General features: G+C 44.0%; 1 non-coding gene across 1 annotated transcript; it reads left to right on the top strand.

Annotated features, from left to right (window-relative positions):
* The first annotated feature begins 13,400 nt into the window (after positions 1 to 13,400).
* LOC120693703 lies at positions 13,401 to 13,507 on the top strand. The gene has a single exon (XR_005683158.1). It is a non-coding gene; the product is annotated as a small nucleolar RNA R71 (small nucleolar RNA).
* The last annotated feature ends 357 nt before the right edge of the window (positions 13,508 to 13,864 follow it).

Here is a 13,864-nt window from a genome sequence, read left to right as displayed (position 1 = left end):
AAGAACGACTACGAGCGGCAAGCACTCGAGCTACTGAAGAGACAAACTTATGCCCATACCAAGAGGTTCGTAACCCGCTTCCTCATCATGACGGGACTTTTGCAAGACATGAACCAAGCCTTCACCGCCGTCGGATGGGAGAACTTCGCCGACATCGTCGAGCCAGGTTCGCATCTCTTGACCATGGAATTTCTTATGTCTCTTACCGTTGAAGAAACTAGTACTGAAACTAAAGTTTACTTTTGGTTCTTTAACGGACAATTTGAAATGACTCTCCAACAATTTAGTGTTGCTTTGGGCTTTAATAAAAGATGCATCTTAGACCCCAACACACTTGTTGAGCGTTATCAGTATGACTGTAGCTCTTGGTGGAGTGAAATTTCTAATGAACCCGTGAGTAGTAAGAATAGCATAGTTTCAATTCATAATCCTACTCTGAGGTTTCTTGCCAAGTGGCTCGCCATGGTTGTGCATTCTCGCACAGACCTTCGCCTTTGTAGCTTGCCTGAGCTGCAATGTCTGTACGCTATGGCGAACAAGATTCACTTCTTGCCCATCCGGAGCATGCATGCTCATTGGTAGAAGATGATTACGGGTAAAAGCCCCATCGACATAACCCCACTGGTCACCCGTGTGGCAGGTCCATCACGACGGACACCCCCGGTTCATGCTTCGGCATAGCCGGGGCCGTCCACGGAGAACATGAGCTTCGAGGAGGCGTACGAGCATTACAACTATGACCCGTATCAGGCCGACAGCAGTGGATTCGCCGGTGGACAAGGACCATACTACCCCACAGGTATGCATTCGCCTTATGGTCCACAGGTGGGTCCCTCATCGTCAGCACACTTGGTACACAGCAGCAGTAGATGCAGGACACGATGGCACACAACACCCAGCTCACCCAGGAGAGCTGGGGGTTGACCTCTACTTTGCAGTACGACATCTCGAACGTCTTCATCCACCTTGGGCTGGACTATCAGCAGTCCCAGCCATTTCAGCCGTACCAGCCACTCGAACAGAACAACGATGACGAGGAGGAGGAGAACAACGACGACAATGATGAGGACAAGGATGATGATGAGGAGGACCCCGACGAGGGAGAGCAGGACTCCGATGAGTAGGACTGAGCTTCATCGAAGCTTGGGGGGGACACACTACCAGGTAAGTCATCACACCTGTCTCTTATTCAGCAGCCATGCCAAAAAAAAACAAAACAAAAATAATAATAGTAGTAATAAATAAATAATCTCTTAACAAAAACCCCAAGAATATTTCCATACTTTGAATAAAATGTATATGAGTGGAAATCCGTGTAAGCTCTCACTTTGGAAATGATGATTAGTTACTCTGTTTAAACTCTGTATGTGCCTCATTTACAGCTTTTTACTCTCCTAGTACATGAATTAGTTGGCACATAGTAGTTCCACTAAAAATCTGGTTGTGTGGAGGCATGAGTTTAATTTCTGAAGTCTAAGTTGTTGCGGGATTCGAGATAGCCCAAACTGGAATTTAAACTGCTTGCTCTAGTGGGGAACCCCTTGGAATTCTTTTAAAACTAAAATTTTGGTGAAGGTTTCCCATGATTAAAATGACCCATCTAGAGCCTTATATTGCATAAACCCATTTGAGCTATCTGAAGTTACTTTGAGCTTTGTCGAATGGTGCATCCACTTTGGAAATGGTACTTGCCATCTACAGGTCTTTATCCCACATAAATCCACCATTTGCTAGCCCAAACATTGATGGCGTGTCAGTCACCCACTCCGGGTATTGACATCCACTTTTACCAGCTATGCTCCCCCGCGATCACCATCTCAAATACCTCAATTCATCTCACAAGAGCTTCCCATTCAAAACTCCAAAGAATTCAAAATATATCAGCAAAGGAGAGTGGAGTTATATTAAAAAAAGAAGAAGAAGAAAGAGAAAGAAAAGCCCACTCTCCAAGTTGCAAATAATGGAGTTCAATTCAAATGGGAAGCCAGCCACTCCATCCACTCCATCCACTCCATACCCTCCAAATACCCCATGTTCCATGAGACCTGAATTTGGCTAAGTATCGACCCCGGCATGGATCACCCTTCGGCTGAGCAATACAGGTAACCAAGGTATGCATACACCTTCCTACCCATAAACTCCACATATCAGCTGTAGAGATAGGATGAACATGGTCAGATATCTTGACCATAGGTGAGGATCATACACTTTGAGCGACTCGAGAGTACCATTGGGAAACCTGAGCCTCTTTTGAAAAAAATCTTGCAAAACTCCGAGCTGGGAACCTGAACAGGTAGTAGGGAACATTCCGGTGAAGGTTGTTCAGTCCAACAACCGCCCAAGACCGAGGGATATAAAAACAAATACGCCCCATCTTCCAGAACCTTAGGTATGAGCCAACTTTTCATAAGTACAGACGGGAAGAGTAATATGCTGTGCACAAGGTACCTGCAAGGGGGTAAATATTGACGCAACTCCTGATCCACCGAGCCTCAGTTTAAGCTTTGCTCGAGGACGAGCAAAAGTTTAAGTTTGGGGGGTGTTGACGGCCATAATTTCACATTCCAAGACGTCAACTTCTTGGAAATAACATGAGCTTTACACTATGTTCCATTCATGTCATATTTATTTCTAATGAGTTCCACAAGATTTGGATGAGTTCTGATTGCAGGAGCAGGTGTACCAAAAATGAGCAGAAATGGGTAAAAACCCAGGCCGAGCGGCCTCTCCTAGGCCGGCCGGCCTGGCACTTCCAAGAACACGACCCCGGCTTCGATCCAGTGGTAATGAGACACATTCATAAGGATCTGAGTTGAGGGTTGGGCCTCGGTTCAATTGGATGCACCGAAATGCTTTAACATCTATCCAAAGACCCACAAAGCAGCCCAAGATCAGAAGTATTTCAGCAATCCACTTCCCTGGACAATGCACAACTGAGGAGCGAGATGTCGGCAAAACAGGAGGCCGAAATGGGCCAGAGGGAGGCCGGCCGGCCTCCCCTAGGCTGGCCGGCTTAGCACTTACACCCGCGAAGCAAAACCAACTGCCAACCGACTCCAGGAGAGGATCAGAGCCATTGTCCGAAAGGCGGTGGACACATGGCAGCATCTGTTGGCATTTCTTAGCGTCACCACTAGGAGTGGTTAGTTCCTAGCAACGCCGCCAGAAATGCTGGTGTTGGTATGTCTTAACGTTTACAGAAAGATCCACAAGCGCACGGATATACCGTTGTAGCATTTCACTCGGAAGTATTCAGGGTATCATTATTTATATTTTCCCAAGGGATGGCTAGGTTGTGTAAAGTGTATTTACTTAGTTGCATAACCATGACACGTATGAAGTAAGATGAAGACCACTAACTATACAGGGGTAAGTGATAAATGAATGATAATCAGGGGTAATGTGACACACAGAACAGCCAACTCTCATGAATAAAGAATAAACAAGCAATCCTAGGGTTAGTGGGAGCATAGTCAAAGATTCCTAGTATACTATTCATGTTAGCGTTAGCCACATTGCTTAGAGCTACAGGTGCCAGGAAATTAGGGACATCGGGGAGAATGACCCGCACTGGAGAACATCAAGCTCAAGGAACGCCTGAACCTTGTTCAACTAAATACTTATAATGAGCTGGTCAATATGGCCATTACTCAAGAAGATTGTATCGCAGCTCATGGAGCCGAGAAGAAGAGAAAGGCACCAACAGGACCCTCGAGTGCTCAGCCACCGAGGTATCGTCTAGTGCAGAATACTTCACCCAGACCTCCACAGAGAAATGCCCCAACGGGCAGATTTGTTTTTAGGCCGCCTCAGCAATAGGGAGGGTTCAGACCTCCAGTCTTTCAGCAGCCGCAGCAGTTTGGCCCAAGGCCAAATACCCCACAATTCAATCGTGGGAATGGCAACAATCGATGCTTTAATTGCGGCAGTACTGACCATTTTGCCAAGAATTGCCCACAACCCAAGAAGTCTTATCCAGGGCAGAACTCCAATCAAAACAACAAGGGCAAGGGCAAGAAGCAAATGGTGCAAGTCCGACAGGGGCGAGTTAATTTCACTACTCTTGCAAAGCTTCCTGAAGGAGCACCAGTCATGTCGGGTACTTTCTCTATTCACAATAAACCCACAGTCATATTATTTGATTCTGGTGCAACTCATAGTTTTATAAGTGCCAAATTTGGAGCAAGAATATGATTGGACTTTTGTCATACTAAGGGATCTTTCATGATAGCAACCCCTGGTGGGAAGATAGCTTCCAATCAAATTATTAGACATGTGCCAATTAAGTTGGATAGCAAATGGATAAAGACAGATTTGATCTTACTGAACTTAGAAGGCATGGATGTTATTTTGGGCATGGATTGGATGACTAGACATAAAGTATTGTTAGATATCTCTTCCCGAGCTATCGAGATAGATTCACCATATCAAGGAGCCACCATACTCTATCTACCACAATGAGAGTGCTTTAACTCTTGTGCCTATACCATAAAAGAAGTTAAGATTGAAGATATTCTTGTTGTGTGTGAGTATGCGGATGTATTTCCAGATGATTTACCTGTAATGCCCCCTGATAGAGATATTGAATTCGTTATCGACCTTCAACCTGGTACCACCCCTATTTCTAAGAGGTCGTACCGTATGCATCCAAATGAATTGGCAGAATTGAAAATCCAACTTCAAGACCTTCTTGACAAGGGTTTTATACGTCCAAGTGCTTCACCATGGGGATGTCCAGCCCTGTTTGTGAAGAAGAAGGACAACAGTTTGAGGCTATGTGTTGATTATCGACCACTCATTGCGGTTACTATTAAAAATAAGTATCCTCTTCCCCACATTGATATCCTGTTTGATCAGTTAGCTGGAGCCAAGATTTTCTCTAAGATCGATCTTCGTTCTGGCTACCATGAAATAAAAATCAAGCCCTGTGATATTCTGAAAACAGCTTTCTCGACCAGATATGGACTTTATGAGTATCTGATTATGTCTTTTGGTCTTCCCAATGCCCCGGCATATTTTATGTACCTGATGAATTCAGTCTTCATGCCAGAGCTTGATAAATTCATTGTGGTGTTCATCGATGACATTTTGATCTACTCCAAGAATGAAGAAGATCATGGTCAGCATTTACGCATCGTTCTTCAGCGATTACGAGATCATCACCTTTATGCCAAATTCTCCAAATGTGAATTTTGGCTGGATAGTGTGAAATTTTTAGGTCATACTATCTCTAGTGAAGGTATATCAGTTGATCCAACTAAAGTGCAAGAAGTGATGGATTGGGAACCTCCTACTTCAGTCCATCAGATTCGCAGTTTTCTCGGTTTAGCCGGATACTATCGTTGATTCATTCCTGATTTCTCCAGAATAGCCAAACCTATGACGGAGTTATTAAAGAAAGGTGTGAAATTTGTTTGGGATGATAAATGTGAAGAAGCCTTTCAAACTCTCAAAGCACGATTGACTACTGCTCCAGTGCTGGCTACACCGGACAGTACCAAACCTTTTGATGTCTATTGTGATGCTTCTGGTACGGAACTTGGTTGTGTACTTATGCAAGATAACCGGGTGATCGCGTATGCATCAAGAGCTCTCCGGAATCCTGAGAAGAACTATCCAACACATGATCTGGAGTTAGCAGCTGTTATTCATACTCTTAAGCTCTCGAGACATCATCTTATGGGAACTCATTGTAACATTTATACTGACCATAAGAGCCTCAAGTATATCTTCACCCAAGCTGATCTCAACATGAGACAGAGACGTTGGCTAGAATTGATAAAGGATTATGGTCTAGAAGTGCACTATCATCCAGGAAAGGCTAATGTGGTTGCGAATGCACTCAGCCGCAAGTCACAATGCCATTGTCTATTGGTAGAGCCATTCAACGCAACTCTATGCCAGGAAATGATGAAACTATATCTAGAAATGGTACCTCAAGGAAGTCTGAACCATATAGCTGTTGAGCCTACACTTCATGAAAGCATCATCATAGCACAATTACATGATGAAGGTATCAAAATCATCAAAGGAAAAATTATCCCAAGGAGAAGTAAAGTACAAATGTTTTCGTGTGGATCATAAATGAGTTTTGTGGTTTGAATTTCGTCTGGTGGTACCCAAGGATCACCAGCTTAGAAAACAAATCCTTGATGAAGCACATATATCAAAGTTTTCTATTCATCCCGGTAGTACCAAGATGTACCAGGATCTTAAGCAAAATTTCTGGTGGACTCGAATGAAAAGAGAGATCGCCAAATATGTTTCTAAGTGCGATGTCTGTCAAAGAGTTAAGGCTAGTCACTTGAAAGTAGCTGGTACTCTCCAACCTTTACCCATTCCATCCTGGAAATGAGAGGACATCAGTATGGATTTTATTGTTGGCATACCCAACACTTCTCAGAAGCATGATTCTATTTGGGTAATCGTTGATAGACTCACCAAGACAGCTCATTTTATTCCTGTGAATACAACTTATCCTGCCAAGAAGTATGCAGAGATCTATCTTGACCAAATTGTTCGTCTGCATGGAGTTCCAAAGACGATCATTTCTGATCGTGGGGTGCAATTCATTGCACGTTTCTGGGAGCAATTGCAAGAATCCATTGGAACTAAATTGATTCGTAGTTCAGCTTATCATCCACAAACAGATGGGCAAACCGAACGAATCAATCAAATCCTTGAAGATATGTTGAGGGCATGTGCTATTCAATATGGCAAGAATTGGGATAAGTGCCTAGCACTGGCAGAGTTCTCATATAATAACAGTTATCAATCCAGCTTGCAAATGGCACCATTTGAAGCGTTATACGGTCGAAGGTGTCGAACTCCTTTGAGTTGGTCACAAGCTAGAGAACGCAAAGTATTCGGGCCAGATCTAGTTACTGAGGCAGAAGAGAAAGTCAAAGTTATCCAGGCTAATCTTAAAGTAGCCCAATCAAGACAGAAAAGTTATGCAGACAAAAGAAGAGATCCTTTACAATTCAAGGTAGGGGATTTCGTATATTTGCGAGTATCTCCTACTAGAGGTGTTCAACGCTTCGGCATAAAAGGGAAATTGGCACCCCGATACATTGGACCATTTGAAATCATCGAAACTTATGGATCAGTTGCTTACCGGATTCGTCTTCCTTCTTAGTTGGCCGCCATTCATGATGTCTTTCATGTGTCTCAACTTAAGAAGTGCATTAAAGTACCCACTGAGATTCTTGAACCACAAGATATCGAGATTGAACCTGATTTATCTTACGCTGAGTACCCAATCAAAATTCTTGACACCAAAGAAAGAAGTACTAGAAGGGAGAAAGCTAGAATATACAAAATCCAGTGGAATCATCATACTGAGGAAGAAGCCACTTGGGAGACTGAAAATTTTCTCCAAAGAAACTTTCCCGACTTTCTTAGAACAAATTCAGGTATCAAACCTTTCCATTCCTTTTCTTCCTGTAATCTCGGGGCGAGATTCATTTTAGGGGGGAAGGCTGTGACACCCTAGGTGTCTACACAATAGGACTGCATTTATTTTATGCATCATGTGCTTATTTTTCTTGAAAAAAGATCTTATTGTAAAAATCAAAGGGTAGTTGTGTAAATATGATTTATTGCAGGGTCCTTTCTATAGTTTAATTTGAATAGGGAGAGCTAATATTACTTTTGTGGAGGGTTTATGTGTAAAATTCAGTGCAATCATTACATGGCAGAAAATTTTGCTTTTTAGTTTGAAATTAAACTGAATTTGCAATGGAAAAGACAAAAGTCCATTAAATTCAAAATCCTTCCTATGTTTTCAAAATAACTCTCCAACCTTTGGTCAAATCAATTTTTGGACAACATCAAAGTTGTAGATCTTGAAAAGTTGAACAACTTTCATGTTGGGCAATTTTTCATTTGAGCCCTAGTTTAGGAGTTATTTTTGTTTTACAGTCAGACCCCTAAACTTTTCAGAATTTATAAACAAGTCCTGCCAGTGTCTTCCTCCTCTCTGCTTCTCTGCTTGCTCTGCCGCCGGCGCAGAGCGGCGTCGCCGCTGCCGAGGGAGGGCCGGGAGGCCACCTCCTGCTGCTCCACCGCCCCACGCGTCACCCCCTTGACCCCTGGACCCACTCCCCCGCGCGCTGGAGCTTCCCTCCCCTCGCCACGCCATCCTGGCCGAGCTCCGCGGCCGCCACCTCGCCGCCGCCGTGGCCAGCCCGACGCAGTACCCCGGACCCCCACCTCTCGTGCGCCCCAGCACCCAGAGCACCCCAACAACCCAATCCACTCACTCACTCGCTAGCTCCCAGCCCAGAGCCCCCAGAACACCGCAGCCGCCCCGCCCAAACGCCAGTGAGCTCGAAGCTCACCGTCGACCCGCCATTCCAGACTCGCTCCGCCCGCGCTGACCCTATCTCTAGCTCCTCCCGCGCTCGGAGTAACTGTATGTGATTTTTGTCTAGGATGTGTCTGGCAGTGTTGTTAGCATCTGGTAAAAAATTTGAAACCTTTTTGACATCATTAGCTTCATCAAAGTTTCAAGATTCCTTGATCTACTAGTTATGCTAATATATTTGTTCTGGTAGAAATATTAGAGTTCTGAGTGTGAAACTTTTTCCATGCTTACATGTTACTAAAACCTTGCTGTTGCCCAAGTTTTAGAAATTTTCGATATGTTTGGCTATTTCTTTGATTTAATTCTTGTTAAGTAGACTTTAATTATGGTAAATAGTTTCTGTTCATGATAAATCATGCAAATATTTCTGATTGTTCATTTTGAATGAATCTTGATGTGTTAATGCTAGTTTTGTTCTTTTTATCAGAATTAATTCTTTGCAGATAAAATCATGAAAAATTTACAGAAGCTTAGTTAACACTGTGTTGGTTTTCTGTTAAATTTATAGTTTTTTTTTTGCTCTAGTTTAACCTGTAGAATTTAATCTTATTCTAAGTGTTGTCTGAGTGAATGATTTATTTTGAATAATTGGCTACATGAAATGGCATGAAATTTTCATGGTAGATTGCTCTCTGTACTACCTGTTTGAAGTAATTTTGTTGCATTTAAATGCTGGTTGTATTCTGAGTTACTCAATTCTTAGCGAACCATGTTTTAAATGCTATGTGAGTTAACTAAACTTACTTTGTGAAGTTAATCAAGTTGTCTTGTGAGGTTAATCATATTTTTTTGTTTAGTAGGCAATGTTAAATAACTACTTTATAAACAATTGCCCACATGCTTAGTTATGTTTGTTATCTTTTAAATTGCAACTTTATTGTGAAGCGTGTGTTTATAATACCGTTTCTTGCATCACATATATATACGACTGTTTTATCAAGAGGCCCAGCTGAACACCACTGTACTAACTGAAGACCCGGACCAAAATCCGGAAGAGCCCAAGGCTAATCTAGCTAGTGACTACCGAGAAGGCAAGCCCCGGACATAACCCATATTTCAAATTATTACAATTTATTGTTATTACTTACTTGTGCATTTATAGTTTTTAGTATTTGAATTGAAACCCTAGATGCATGATCCTAGGAACCTATGTACTGAACACTAGACCCGAGTTCGAATAATTGCTAAGCTTATAGGATCGGTAAAAGTCGAGTGATTGCCTGTCACTCGCGAGCTCTATAGGAATTGCTTGTTTACTTTCTGCTATCAATATAAAGACGACGGACGGGGTCGTGTTCGATATCATGACCTTGGGTGAGACCCCGTCTGTGTTGATGAATTCTGCTAAGGTCGCGGTGTGTGGAAGTGGTGGTTATGTTTTTGAACGTACTAGCCACATGCCGTAAATATGGTACGCGGTAAGCCTAGTAGCCGATTGGACCGATGAGTGGATATACCTTTCACTCTCTCTTAGAGATAGGTTTTATTTATGTTTATGTTGCGCAACACCACGGGTATAGGGATGAGGTTGGTGCCCTGTAGTCGGGGAAAGTGACCCTATCCACAAGCCGGAAAGAAAGGTAAACGGTTGTTTGGGAACGACCCGACAGTGTTCCAAACATGTGTGTTAGGTCTGCCTAGCCAGGTTAACAAATTCGATTCGAATCGTCCGCTTCTCATGGTTTGGGACTGCTTGATCCCTTTGCCACACAGAGTAATAAGAGCAACATTATTATGATTAATCTTGATGTTTGACTAAAGTTTTACCATGGTTGAATAGGATTAGTTGCTTACATAGAATGGTTAATCAACTAGAATATGGAAAGCTAAAATGTGAAGTAAGGACCTACTCTTTATTGCTTTTCAGCAAAAGGAAACCAGAGCCTTACAAAACCTTGTATAGTCTAGCTAGGTGGGCTAAGTATACCCGTTGACGGTTAAGTCTTGCTGAATATTAGAATACTCAGCCTTGCTGTTGAAACCTTTTTCAGGTATGAGTTTTGAGGACCATATCGCTAGTCTGTCTTGGCCCTGCTCTTTGCCTCCTGGCTGGTCCGTAGAATGGGATCCGTCTTCAACCGGCAATGACCCCGATGAGTGATACCTTGCTTGGGCTAGCTTGGTATGCTTTTGCGACGTGTTGTAGCCGTCGTGTTTTCTTTCCGCTGCTTTAAACTCTGAACTTTAAACTTATGGCTTGTATAACGTTTACTGAGTTTGGATCTGTAATAATGCTTTGAACTGGTTTTGGAAAGAGAGTGATGGTTAACCACTTGTGCATCAACTGAAGAGTTGGATTATGAATGTCGCCGCACCGAGGTGCGAACTTGCCATGGACAACTTGACCCGAAATCCGGCCCCAAAACTCATGATGATTAAAACCTCGGCAAGCTTGGTCGAGAGAAATCGGCCAGCGTTTGTTGAAATCGAGGTGGCCGGCAAAAGTTTTCCAAGAAAGCAAATATTCTTTCCCGAAAAGTCGAAAGTAAACCCCGTTTTTCACCTCCTGAAGAGTGCAAAGAAATTGGATGGTGAGAAGTCGAGAACTATACTCCTCAATGGGAACGAAGTTATCCCATCCAATTTCATGCCAAATGTTAGAGAAGTCTTCGTACATACCTGTTTATATGAGGAGGTCCGAATCGAATGCTCGGGTGTGGACGAAGCTTCTGTTCTTGAGGATGGCGTAGCCTTGTCGTTCATGATCATCTCGCAAGTCGAGGTATGATGCATCTTCCGCATCAATCTATATCATCTCGGCTTGCGGTTCGGCTTGCATCTCTTCGTATTGTTCTTCTTCCTCGTAGTCCATCGTGCTTGGTGTAGGCATAGGTTCGGGTGTGTACGAGCTTGAGCCACCCCGAGAGCGGGATGAACTTCCACCCGTCATCTTCTTGAATGCACTGGAAACTTTCCATCCTATGCCTTTCATGATGCAACGAAAACAAGTGCAACTCGAAACGGGTTACGTTAGTGAAACCGAATTGAATGTTCTTACCCGTGAGTTGCTCCTTCTTTCTTGCAGCAAAGAAAAGAGAGAGAAAGAGAGAGAGGTCTCTTGAATTCAAACCTTGAGCAAAAATCCAATGAAAACCCGAGAGCAAAGTTTGAGAAAGTTTGAGACGGAGTGAGTGAATGAGAGTTGAGTGTGAGAGCTCAAAACTCACCCCTCGGCCTCTATTTAAAGGGAGAATGCCCGGGCACAATGGCTAGGAGCTCAACACAATGATCACTAGCCGTTGGAGAAAGGTGGCATGGAGCCATTGCTAGGTGGGGTCGGCCGACCCTAGGGTTTGACTGGCCCCCCTGTGGGCCCACTGGCTGACAGCCAGGGCCCAGGGCCTTCCTAACGGCTATAAGTTTTGAAATTTTTGGTGCCCGACCAAACTTTGCTTCGAAAGATGTTCAAATTTATTTTTCAAAGGATTTTCATGCTTGGAAATATTTTTGGATTTTTGTGAAAAATAGAAAAGGTGCTAGAAAAGTTTCTAGTATGCAAGGGTGTTTTTGAAAATTCAAACATGCAGTGGGAAAAATCGAAAAAGTCGAGAAAAGCAAAATGGTGGAGAATGAATATGAGATACGTACCGATTTACCTTTGGCAAGGGCTCATCCTAGAGAATTGGACGAGGACAAGCTGGTGACCTTACGCCACACCTTCTTTGCATGTCTTTTCTTTGACCATGTGGTCGTAGGTTCTTCTTCCTGGGGTTTTGGTGCACCCCAGAGTGGACTTCCGTCGTGAGCCTGCTGGATCACAAACTTTTGCTCCTTCCTGTGGAGGAATTTAAAGAATATGTTGTCAACCCCGATGCGGAACTGGACTTTTCCAGATTCGACATCGATCCTAGCCTTCACACTATTCAGAAACGGTCGTCCGAGGATAAGGTCCAGTCCCAAATCTCCATCCATGTTGAGGACGACAAAGTCAGCTAGGACGAAGCAATTCCAGATTCGTACGTAGATGTTTTCGACTATCCCTTTGGGATGCCGGACTATGGAATCTGCAAGCTGTACGAACATACGAGTCTGGGAAAGAGCAGGATACTGCAATTGCTCAAAGATTATATTGGGCATGATGTTTATGCTTGACCCAAGGTCGCAGAGGGCCCGTTCATAGGATTGATCAAAGATGGAACAACTGATCATGGGCACCCCTAGATCTCCATGAAGTTTCGCTGTCAGCCCGCCCCACGCATTCATCCTTGGGTGCATGGTTTGTCCTGCATGGTTAGTTTGCGAAGTTTGCCGGGGAAGGTTGCCCCACCCGGTAGACACCATATTTGCAGTTTCAACGGGAGATTCGGGTTGCCCCGGGATCTTCCTGTTCTCAGAGACAGGAGCAGCAGCAGCGATTTGAGCTAGTTGTGTTTCTATCATTTTGTTGAAACTTAATTGGTTTTTATGAGCAGAAGAAAGAGTTTCAACTTTAGCATTTATTCCTTCCAAAATTTTATTATTGGCAGCAAGCTTTTTGTTTAAAGATTCATTGATTTTAGCTTGGCCAAAGACTAAGTCTCTCAAGGAGGGTTGGTTCGAATTGAAATTTGAATTGTAATTTGAGTTAAAGTTGTTACCTTCTCCTTGGAATGATGAGCATGTTTGACCCCACCCCTGGCCTCCTTGTGGACGGAACCCGGTGTTGTTGTTGTTGATGTAGGCTGCATCTTCACGGGTCTCGGGGTAGTCATTCCCTGAGTGTCCACCGTCGCCACAAACCTCGCAAGTAAAGTTCGAGTTCATACCATGGACGGGAACAAGCATCTGCCGGTTCCCTTCATCAAGCTTCTTCATTAGGAGGTCCAACTTGACGGCGAGCATGTCCGTCTCCTTGACGGTATGCATTCCACCCTTCGTTCTGGGCTGGGAACGCTCCTCGTTCCAGCCCTTGTTGGAGACCATCTTTTCAACCAAGGTCGTGGCCTTGGCAATTGTAAGGTCCAGATAGGCTCCTCCAGCAGCAGCATCAAGATGGGCACTAGATGTAGTCGTTAGCCCATTGTAGAAGCTTTGGAGCACGAGCCACTCGTCCATCCCATGATGAGGACAGGCGAGTATGTATTCTTGCAATCTCTCCCAAGCTTCTGTGATGGATTCCATCCCTGTCTGCTGGAAACTTGAAATTCTTTCACGCAGGGCATTTGTTTTGCCTAACGGAAAGAATTTAGCGAGGAACGCCACAGAATATTTGTCCCACGTGCTGACGGCTTCCTTGTTCTTATAAAACCACTGTTTTGCTTTCCCCGGGAGGGAGAAAGGAAACAGGCGGAGCCTGATGGTGTCAGTTGTAACGCCCCGTATGGTTACGGTCTTGCAAAGCTCCAGAAAGTTAGCGTCCTCATTCGGCTTGCCACAGAATGGGCTAGCCTGCACCATGTTAATGAGGCTATACTTCATCTCAAAGTTCACGTCCCCAACATCAACGTTGGGTCCAGTTTCCACATTGGCAGCTGAGGGGACGGAGAAGTCGCGGAGAGTCTTCTCAGCCATGAGTTC

Source organism: Panicum virgatum, chromosome 9N, assembly GCF_016808335.1.
Source record: "Panicum virgatum strain AP13 chromosome 9N, P.virgatum_v5, whole genome shotgun sequence".
Taxonomy (NCBI): Eukaryota; Viridiplantae; Streptophyta; class Magnoliopsida; order Poales; family Poaceae; genus Panicum; species Panicum virgatum.
This window is presented reverse-complemented; position numbering and strand designations above follow the sequence as displayed.